Genomic DNA, 11235 nt, shown 5'->3' with positions numbered 1-11235 from the left:
GGACTTCTCTTGAGCCGCTGCCCTGTGCTTCACCGAGACGTGGCTGTGTGAGTCGACCCCGGACAATGCGCTGCAACTGGCTGGCTTTCAACTAGACAGAGCAGACCGCCAAGTGCAGGCAGTGTGGAAATCAAGAGGTGGTGGAATATGCTTCTATACTAACCAGGGCTGGTGCAGCAACATCACAATACTGTCTGTTTAAGGAGGAACTGCAGCTACTGGAAAATCGAAGGTAGACAGAAATGCTGGAGAAACTCAACGGGTGAGGCAGCATCTATGGAGCGACGGAAATAGGCAATGTTTTAGGTCGAGATCCTTCTTCAGACGGTAGCAGGGTCTCGACCCGTAAAATCATAATACTGTCTAATATTCGTTCTGCTAATCTGGAATCCATTTTTATAAATTGCAAACCCTTTTATTCGCCGAGGGAATTTACCTCTTTTATTCTCGCTGGAGTTTACATCCCATCCCAAGCCTGCATACGTGAGGCACAAACGCAACTCGCTAACCAGGTAATGAGAGTAGACAATGATTTCCCGGATTCCATGGTCATTGTTTGGGGGGATTTTGGAAGCCGAGAGCTTCCAAAATACATACATCATGTTACCTGCCCACCAGAGGGGAGAGAAGACTTGATTATTGTTATACAGGTGCACAACCTTTTATCCGAAATTCCAAATAACGAAAAGCTCTGAATAGCGGACATTTTTTCGGTCCTTGAAGAAAGGTCCTTGAAGACGTTCACCGAGGGCGGCCCGCAGAGGTGACAGCGGAACCTCCGGTCGGTCCTCGAAGAAAGGGGAACTAAATCCCCATTCATAAAAGAGAAGGTGAGGGTATATTGCGCGGGAGGGTTAATAATTGACAATCTGCTGCTGCCTGCTCGCTGAGTTAAAAAGTTCCCACGGTAGACTCACGATACACAGTGTATCGTGAGTCTTGCGTGGGAACTTTTTAACTCAGCGGGCAGGCAGCAGCAGATTGTCGCTCCCTTCAGTTTCACCCATCTGCTTCCCGGCCATGTGTGTGACCCCTTCCCTCCCCTCTCCAGCTCCCCGCCCATTGCACCGGCGCGGGGGCTTTGCACTGTCTTCACGTCGGCGATGCCAGCAGGTCAGTGCCAGTCACCGGAGACGTCAGGACCAACGGGACACCGACCCCCAGGCCCACTGCAAGCACAGAGATCCCAGAGACCCACAGCCAGCAGCAGCCCAGCCCCGTTCCAACTCCAGAGGAAAACTGCAAACTGGCCGGAGACGTCAGGACCACCAGAAGCCGCTCCCCGATGGGCCGCTACGGCGACAAGTGGCAGTTCGCCCACAGCCCGAGCTGCGCCCCCTCATCGGGACACCGACGCCCAGCCCCGCCCCAACTCCAGAGGAACACGCTCCCCGTAGGGGCAGAAGCTGATGGTGTGCAAGGTACGTCTTGTTCTTGGGGTGGCGCAGCTCGGGCTGTGGGCAAACTGCCACTTGTCGCCGTAGCGGCCCATTGGGGAGTGGATTTCTCTGGAGTTGGAGGGGGAGGGGGGTATTGTGCTGTTTGATCGCCCCCTGCTATCCCAGGAACAGGGAGACACAGCGGCTTTTGAGAATGGTGGGCAATCACTTCCAAAGTTCTGCCCACATAGTCAGTACACCTCTCCTACACTTGTCTCCCGCACTAAGATCATCTCGCAGAGAATGATCCCAGCCTAACCCTCCCTATTCTCTCCTATTCTGCAAGAAAAAACTACATTGAAGACTCAAACTCGCGATCGAGTAATTGCCGGGATCGAGGCGCAAACTCGCGACCTTGCGGATATGAGCCGAGCACTCTACCACTGAGCCAGCCGTTAAAATCTACGCTAAAAATCTTCCATTCCGAAAGCCGAAAAATTCCGAATTACGAAAAGTGTCTGGTCCCAAGGCTTTCGGATAAAAGGTTGTGCACCTGCACTACAATCAGGAATGCATATCGCTCTGTTCCCCTTGCAGCTCTGGGACTCTCTGATCATTGTTTAGTTCACCTTATTCTGACCTACAGGCAGAAATTAAAATCTACTAAACCTGTGGTCAGAACAATGAAAAGGTTGACAAGCGAGGGCATTGAAAATCTACAGTCCTGCTTTTACTGCACTGATTGGAATGTGTTCAGAGAAGCCCCAGTGAATATACAGACACCGTGACATCATATGTCAGCTTTTGTGAAGACAGTTGCATTCCCATTAGGACCCGGATCATATTCAACAGCGACAAGCCTTGGTTTACAGCAGAACTTAAACAGTCTAAAGATGAGGCCTACAGGAGGGGGAATGAAGACCTCTACACTCAGGACAAGTACAAGCTGAGAAGAGAAATCGGAGCTGCCAAGGAAAATTACTCTGAGAAGTTGAGGAGCAAATTCTCAGCTAATACCTTGTACGTTGTACTTTCCGAAGAGTCCACCAGGGACTATACTGGAAGTTGGACAGTTTTATACTGGACAATTTAAAAAGATATATTTATCAAGCCAATTAATCTACACGCCTGTACGTCTTTGGAATGTGCGAGGAAACTGAAGATCTTGGAGAAAACCCATGCAGGTCACGGGGAGAACGTGCAAACTCTGGACAGACAGCGCCCGTAGTCGGGATCGAATCCGGGTCTCCGGTGCTGCATTTTGCTGTAAGGCAGCAACTCTACCACTGCGCCACCGTGACTGCCCTTCTTCAGTGTGGAAGGGCTTGCAAGAAATCACCAGCTACAAGAGAAAAACCTTCCGCTCCTTGAACAATCGTCAGCTGACCAACGACCTGAATGAGTTCTACTGCAGGTTTGATCGAAAGAAACATAACCCCGGTATCCCCTCCTCCACTCCCCCACCCACTCCTCCCCATCACCACTTCACACCAACTTACAGCCTGACTCCAGTCTGCAAAGACTGGGCCCTCCTCTACTACCCACCCCCTCCTTGCTGCCCAACATCAGTCTGGTCACTTCTCCATCACTAAAAATAGAAATTGAGGAGGTGAAAAAGCTATTCAGGAGACAGTAAAGCCGGAAAACTCCAAGACTGGACAATGTTTCCCCCTCTACCCTCAAGCTCTGTGCTGAACAACTGGCACCAGTCCACACAGACATTTCAGTCCCTGCAAACATGTACTGTCCCTGCCTGCTTCAAAGTCTCCACTATTGTTCCTGTACCAAAAAAGCCAAGGATTACTGGTCTTAATGACTACAGGCCTATCACTGTAATCATGAAGACCCTTGAAAGAATTGTGCTGGCCCACCTAAATAATATCACAAACCCCCTGCAATAGAACAGTGGATGACACAGTGAAGCTAAGCCTGCACTTCATCCTCCAGCAGCCAGACAACCAGGGGACCTATGCAAGGATTTTGTTTGTGGATTTTAGCTCTGCAATCAACACCATTGCACCAGAGCTACTATACTCCAAACTCTCCCAGTTGACTGCCTGAACTTCCTCATAGACAGGAAGCAGCATGTGAGGCTGGAAAGTACATCTCGGATCTGCAGACCCTCAGCATAGGAGCACCGCAAGGCTGCGTACTCTCTCTTCTCCTTTACTCTCTCCACACCAACGACTGCACCTCCACAGACACCTCTGTCAAGCTTATCAAGTTTGTGGATGACACAACCCTGATTGGACTGATCCAGGATGGGGAGGAATCTGCCTACAGACAGGAATGTGACACAGCTGCCGTCGTGGTGCCATCGCAACAACCTGGAGCTCAATGCTCTCAAGATGGTGGAATTGATTGTAGACTTGAGGAGAGTTCCCCCTCCCCTCCCCCCACTCAACATCAACAACACCACAGTCACATCTGTGGAGTCATTCCTTGGAACCATCATCTCCAGGGACCTTAAATGGGAGGCCACCATAGACTCCGCAGTCAAAAAGGCCCAACAGAGGATGTGCTTCCTGTGGCAGCTGAGAAAACACAACCTGCCACAGGCAATGCTGGTCCGGTTCTATACTGCCACCATAGAGTCTGTCCTCACATTCTCCATTATGGTCTGGTTTGGCTCAGCCACCAAGCATGACATCGGCATGCTGCAGCGCATCGTTCGATCAGCTGAGAAGATTGTTGGCTGCAACCTTCCCTCCATTGACGAACTGTACACTGCAAGGGCCAGGAAGAGAGCGGGTAAGATCATCTCGGACCCCTCTCACCTGGCCACAAAAACTTTGAAGTAACCTCTGGGAGGCGACTCTGGACTGTCAAAGCCGCCACAGCCAGACATAAAAACAGATTTTTTCCACGAGCAGTATCTCTACTCAACAGCCAAAACTCTGTAGCCTCATTTTACCCCAATATTTTATTTTATTCTTCTCATGTTTAAATTATAATGTTTTATTTTAAATGATCTACTGTATATTGTGTTGTTATTCTTGCGTGCAAAGCACCAAGGCAAATTCCTTGTACGTATACATACTTGGCTAATAAAATTTATTCAATTCAACACAATTCAATTGAATGGGGCTGCTCACCTTTAGTTGGTATGAGATATTGTCAGGCTCAGAAAATATTGTATGAACAGTTACATTTACTTGTCATACTTACTCCTTGATTATGTAAGGTGAAACTGATACAGTTTCCAAGGAAGCTCAGTTATTAACCAGTTTAATTCTCCAAACAAGCATCACTGTAGAAGGAAAGAGCATAGATAAGCAATATTCCCTGTATATGTACATAAATATATTAGAGGCAAGGTATAATTAACCACGTGGCTTTATGAAAAGGTAGCAATAATTGAAATCTGGCTAAACAAAGGACAGGAATCGGTTATTCTGTTGCCCCAGCAATACTGGGAATATTCTATTCATGGCAATCATGAACGTTTATGTGAGCAATCAGCAGCAAAGTGCTCAGATCAGTTAGACATTGAACAGTCAGGTCTATTGTGTTACAGTATGTCTGAAAATATTTATGTATTTGACACAGAGGCGTAGATTAATAAAGCACAGAAACAGGTCCTTGGGCCCAACTCATCCATTGCAACCAAGATGCCCAATCTCAGCTCATTCCATTTACCCGCTCCTGGCCCATGAACCTTTAAACATTTTCTGTCCATGTATCAGTCCAAGAGTCATTTTAAATTCTGTTATAGTAGCTGCCTCAACTACATCTGTTGGCCATTGTGTGTTCATGGATTTCATTGAAAAATCCAGGAACATCTTTACATAGTTCTCCAATCTGTGTCTGCACACAAAGTGGTTGGAATAGCTGGTAGTACATTCAACATTTTCACCTGTGGTCCCAGAAGCATCATGTTCATTGACAGCACCTGAGGTGTAGTACCTGCATCCTATTGAACAAATATTGAATTATCTCATGCCATCCAACCAGACTTTTCATTGTCTTCCGTGCCTCTGCCAGCTAATGCTATAGACTGATACAGTGTGGAATTTGGCCCTTCGGCCCAACTTTTCCACACCGGCCAACAATGTCCCAGCTACACTAGTCCGACTTGCCTGCGCTTGGTTCATATCCCTCCAAACCTGTCCTATCCATGTACCTGTCTAACTGTTTCTTAAACGATGGGATAATCCCAGCCTCAACTACCTCCTCTGGCAGCTTGTTCCCACCACCCTTTTTGTGAAAAAGTTACTCCTCGGATTCCTATTAAATCTTTTCCCCTTCACCTTGAACCTATGTCCTCTGCCCCTACTCTGGGCGAAAGACTGTACATCTACCTGATCTATTCCTCTCATGATTTTGTACACATCGGTACCATCTCCCTCATCCTCCTGCACTCCATGGAATAGAGACCCAGCCTACTCAACCTTTCCCTACAGCTCACACCCTCTAATCCTGGCACCATCCTCATAATTTTTTTCTGAACCCTTTCATGCTTGACATTATCTTCCTTATAACATGGTGTCACAACTGAACACAATATTCTAAATGCAGTCTCACCAACGTCTTATACAAGTGGAACATGACCTCCCAACTTCTATACTCAATACTCTGACTGATGAAGGCCAAAGTGGCAAAAGGTTTTTTGACCTCCTTTTCTACCTGAGCCTTGAACATGCCCTGTACTCCTAGATCCCTCTGATCTACAACACTACCCAGAGGCCTACCATTTAGCGTGTAGGTCCTGCCCTTGTTGATGTCCCAAAATGCAACACCTCACACTTCATTGTATTAAATTCCATCAACCATTCCTCCGCCTACCTGGCCAATCGACCCAGGTCCTACTGCAATCTTTCACAGCCATCGTCACTATCTGCAAAACCATTCACTTTTGTAACATCAGCAACTTGCTAATCTTGCCCTATATGTTCTCACCCAAATCATTGATGTAGATGACAAACAGTAAGTGCCTAGCACCGAACCCTGTGGCACACCACAAGTCACAGGCCTCCAGCCCGAGAAACAACCTTCCACCATCACCTTCTGCTTCCTTTCATGAAGTCAATTTGCAATCCATTCAGCTTTCTCTCCTTGGATCCCATGCGGTCTAACCTTCCAGATCAGGCTACCATGCGAAACGTTGTAAAATGCCTTCCTGAAATCCATGTACTCAACATTTACAGCTCTGACCTCATCGACTTTTTATGTCACGTCTCAAAAAAATCAAATTTGTGAGACATGACCTCCCACGTACAAAACCATGCTGACTATCCCTAATCAGCCCTTGCCCATCCAAATGCCTGTATGACTTATCCCTCAGAATACCTGTATTATCTTGTAACTTTCCAACTACAGATGTTAAGCTCACCGGCCTATAGTTCACAGCATTTTCCCTGCAGCCCTTCTTGAAAAGAGGCACAACATTTGCACCCTCCAGTCTTCTGGCACCTCTCCTGTATTTAAGGACGACTCGTAAATTTCAACCAGAGCTCCCGCAATGTCCTCTCTAGTTCCCCGCAATGTCCTTGGATATATCTGATCAGGTCCTGGAGATGTGTCTACCTTCCTACACGACAGTACCTTCAATACTTCTTCGATGGTAACCCTGACTGCTCCCAAGACACTTCCATTGACTGCCCCAAGTTCCTCCGTCCTACTGTCTTTCTCCTCGGTAAATACAGAGGAGAAATACTCATTGAGGACCTTGCCCATCTCCTGTGGCTTTACACGGAGGAGACCCCTTTGATTCCTGAGAGGTCCCATTCTCTCTCTAGTTACCCTTTTCCCCTTACTTACGTATACAATCTTTTGGGATTGTCCTTCATGCTACCTACCATCGAAGAACTCCTGACCCCTTTTTGCCCTTCTGATCTCCTTTTTCAGTTTATTCCTTAGTTCCTGAAACTCCTCCAGGGATGCACTTCTTCCCAGCTGCCTTTACCTGCCCCATACATCCTTCTTGTTTTTGACCAATGCCTCAATTTCCCTCGTCATCCAAGCTCCCTTCACTCTAATGCGAATGTACATATGCTTTAGATTTGTGATTGGTGAGTTGCCAATTGGTGATTGGTGACTAGCACGCAACAAAAACGTTTTGCTGTGCCTGAAACTGAAACTAAACTGAAACTGAAACGGAAACTGAAACCAGGGAATTAAAACCACCATTTTTCTTGTGGACCTACCAAAGTGTGCTTACAGTATCTATGTTATTTCATGGTAAACAGAGTCATGTACAAGTGAAACCTCAACGTGAATGACTTCTCGGAAAGAAAATGATATTTGTTTTCCTACAGAGTGAATATACTGAGTGAATTACTGAGTAACAGCCTAATGCTGGTTGATACACTCACTCTATCACAGGAACATAACAGGCAACACATTCTGTCATTTCCTTGTTCTCTTTCGGTACATGACATATGCAATGTTCCGTTTCAGTACATGTTACAATAAGACTCTTGAGTCTTGCGAACAAATTGCTAGCTCTTTTCTGCACATGTACTGCACCTTAAGATAATAATCAGAGCTATACAGGCTGATGAGCAACCAGAATGCGAAGATCAGAACCCGATCTGTGTCCTTAAAATATATCAAAGTTTTCTTGATGGCACATTATTAACTGGGCAACTTTTCTCTTTCAAAAAGATCTAACAAGCAAGATGATTATTCATTAATCCTCTGGCTCATTGTGACATTTTGCTCAGCTGGAAACAGCTGTGGTGCCAACCAGCAACATAATTGAGGCCAGAGCCACCACATGTGAAGTAATTTGCAATGCTTGGGCAGTTGTCTCAGGTTTGAACCATTGGTGGGAGTCAACAATCAGGAGGGGATGAGATGATAAAGGCAGTTTGGTACCCGTCTATGTTATTTCTCAAAAGCAACCCCAAATCCTGAGGCCCAGGACCCTGCTGACAAGTGAAATATGACACTAACTTTAAAATGGAAATAAATAAGGATTATACATTCTTCTGAAAGTCCTACTAATGGAAGACCTTCACTGATCTCATGAGCTGAGAGCCAGCTTCCATTTATGGGGCCTCGGACTATGTTGGAAAAAAACATGGTGGGGTCCAAGAACAACTTCTGCCCTGCTGTAACCAAGCTCTTAAACAGACCTCTCATGTGATAAAAAATGTGCTCCCAATCTCCCTATCTACCTCGTCTACCTACCTATCTACCTTGTGTACATTTTAATCTCCCCTTACAAGGTATATTCCAAATTGTATGAATTTTCTCTTTTGCAATACCTGTTAAACACATGTATGGTATGAGCTGTCTAGGTGATGTACAAAATGGAGTTTTTCACTGTATTTTATCACACCTGACAATAATAAACCAATACCAATGGAAACGTTTTCACAAGATTTATTTGTCAAGTCCCTTCATGTAGTGGAACAGACAATAAATTCTACACATTCTTTCTCACCATAGTTAATTGAGAGAACCTAACTAGTTTGACAATATAATGAATGGATGGTTCAAATGTCACGGCGACAGTGCAAAAACTTCTATATTCCTTGGATAAAATCATTCTGTTCACACCACATCGGAATTTTAAAATATTGCTCTAAATATTCATCCAGCAATATCACTAATTGTGATTACAAAGACCAATTCTCAAACAGAATAAATGATTTTACAGGCAGTATGTTGTTGCATCTACAAATTCCTATTGGCTATTATGTGATAATTAGTCTCAAGGAAAAAAATGATCAATTGGCTTATAAAGTAGTTCATTTCATCAGAAGAATCTCACTGCCTCAGATCTGGATCCTCTCTGCAAGCAACCTTGTCTCAAGAGATACTTCAATCTTTCACTAACACAATAATAAATTCTATGGTTGTACACCCACTTTCTTCCCCTTATTAATTGTATGTTGGCTATGTCTATGGCTGAACATAACATCACTTCTCTCCAGAGATGCTGCCTGTCCTGCTGAGTTACTCCAGCTTTTTGTGTCTATCTTGCTTCATTTACTTTCTTCTATTCTTGATGTGCCCTATACAAATCTATTTGCTTCACCGATAATTCAAAAGCTGATACAACAATTGCATTTCTCCCACAAAGTGCTTCCTTAGCTATTTTAAAGTTTCATTTAAAAAAAAATTGTGATTCAAAATTATTCCGTTGTGCATGAAAAGACAGCAATATACCATCACTCAGATGTGTCTGTCAGATATCTTGTATTTTAAAGGTCATATCCTCGCTGTAGGCTCTTTTGTGCAGAAGTTCCCATCTAAAGATCTAACTGTGAACGAGATTTTGTGAAGAGAGTAAATCATATCTAGTTTAGATCTACAATCAAAAGACCTGATAGGATGGACAGAAATATTTTAGTTTGTTGGGGAGTACCGAACTGAGGAGTTCAGTCTAACAATTAAAGAAAACCTTACAGAAGTAATGTTTGGAATTGCTTTTAAACATAAAGGATTGTTAAGAATGACTCTCTATGACAAAAAATATACTTCTGATAAGTGATTGATATCAGCTTTTCTCTCCGCATTTCTCAGTTCCATGAGATGAAAGGGGAAGCCAAACAAATGGTGAATCCGCTCTCTCCATGGTGTCTTTTTGCTGCATCTCAGCTCCAAAAAGCCTCGGTTTTCAAAACGACAACAATACAAATACGATTCACCCATTGAGAAAAGTTTTTTCAAGTAGCGGAGTTCAATAGTAATCGTAAGAAAAATTTGGTGGAAGTTTTTGCGTTGTCATGCATCATTTTGTAAGAGAATTGAATGAAGAATATTACCGGGCCCATCAGAACCATGGTGATAAATGAGGTTCCAGGTTTTGTAGAATTAATCTTGGTTGGTACTGAATTTGGTATTTGATTATTCTGTGGGCATCTGCCTGCCAGTACGCTTGGCCTGCTTGCTCTTCATTTAACATTACTCATTCTGATATCACTAATTAAAATGTAACCAATATCTGAATCCAATCAGAATCTATTAGATTATATGAAAATTGTTAACATATCAATAAATTAAATGCTAAAAAACAAAACAAAGATCTCAAATTAAGGTGAGGAAATAGGCTAAAGAAAAATGTGAGGATATTGTGCATGTAAGCATTGGCAGTGGACCACCTACTATTGGCAGTGGACCACCTACTATTGGCAGTGGACCACCTACTATTGGCAGTGGACCACCTACTATTGGCAGTGGACCACCTACTATTGGCAGTGGACCACCTACTATTGGCAGTGGACCACCTACTATTGGCAGTGGACCACCTACTATTGGCAGTGGACCATCTACTATTGGCAGTGGACCACCTACTATTCATCGACCCATTCCTCATACCACCTCTTAAATTATGGGGTCATGGTCACAGAATTAGGATGGTTACCCAAAAACCTCCACCAATGTTATTAGGCTGTCCTCCTCAAATTCAATCTCAAATCTGGAATTACATCTCAAATTCATAGAATTATAGAATTGTACAGCACAGAAACAAACTCTTTCACCCCACCTCGTCCACTCCAACCATTATGTCCAGTCACTAAATCCATTTGCCTGCGTTATGCCTGCTGTTCTTATCTACGCACAGTCTGTAACCATTGTTTCTGCCTCTACAACCTCTTCTGGCAGATTGTTCCAGATATCTACCACCCTCTGGTGAAAAAAATATCCTACAGGTCTCCTTTAATTTTTTTCTCTCTCACCTTAAACCTGTGTCTTGTAGTTTGAGATGCTCGTGTCCGAGGGGAAAGTAAGTGGCTTTCTATCCTGTCTATACTGCTCGTAATTCCTTAAAACCTCCATTAGATCACTTCTCAACCTTCTAAACTCAAGTGGGAATAAACCCAGGCTATCCAATCTCTCCATATAACTGTGATCATCCATTTCAGACAATATCAAAGTGAATCTCTTCTGTACACACTCTATT

At 44.2% G+C, this 11235-nt stretch overlaps 1 long non-coding RNA gene across 1 annotated transcript; it reads right to left on the bottom strand.

The window, feature by feature from the left end:
• Nucleotides 1-403: 403 nt before the first annotated feature.
• On the bottom strand, nt 404-10936 carry LOC116986088. Its single transcript, XR_004415404.1, has 3 exons — nt 10926-10936; nt 8034-8039; nt 404-438 (listed from the first exon to the last, which is right to left on the bottom strand). It is a non-coding gene; the product is annotated as an uncharacterized LOC116986088 (long non-coding RNA).
• Between the last annotated feature and the right edge of the window lie 299 nt (nt 10937-11235).

This window comes from Amblyraja radiata, chromosome 23, assembly GCF_010909765.2.
Source record: "Amblyraja radiata isolate CabotCenter1 chromosome 23, sAmbRad1.1.pri, whole genome shotgun sequence".
Taxonomy (NCBI): Eukaryota; Metazoa; Chordata; class Chondrichthyes; order Rajiformes; family Rajidae; genus Amblyraja; species Amblyraja radiata.
This window is presented reverse-complemented; position numbering and strand designations above follow the sequence as displayed.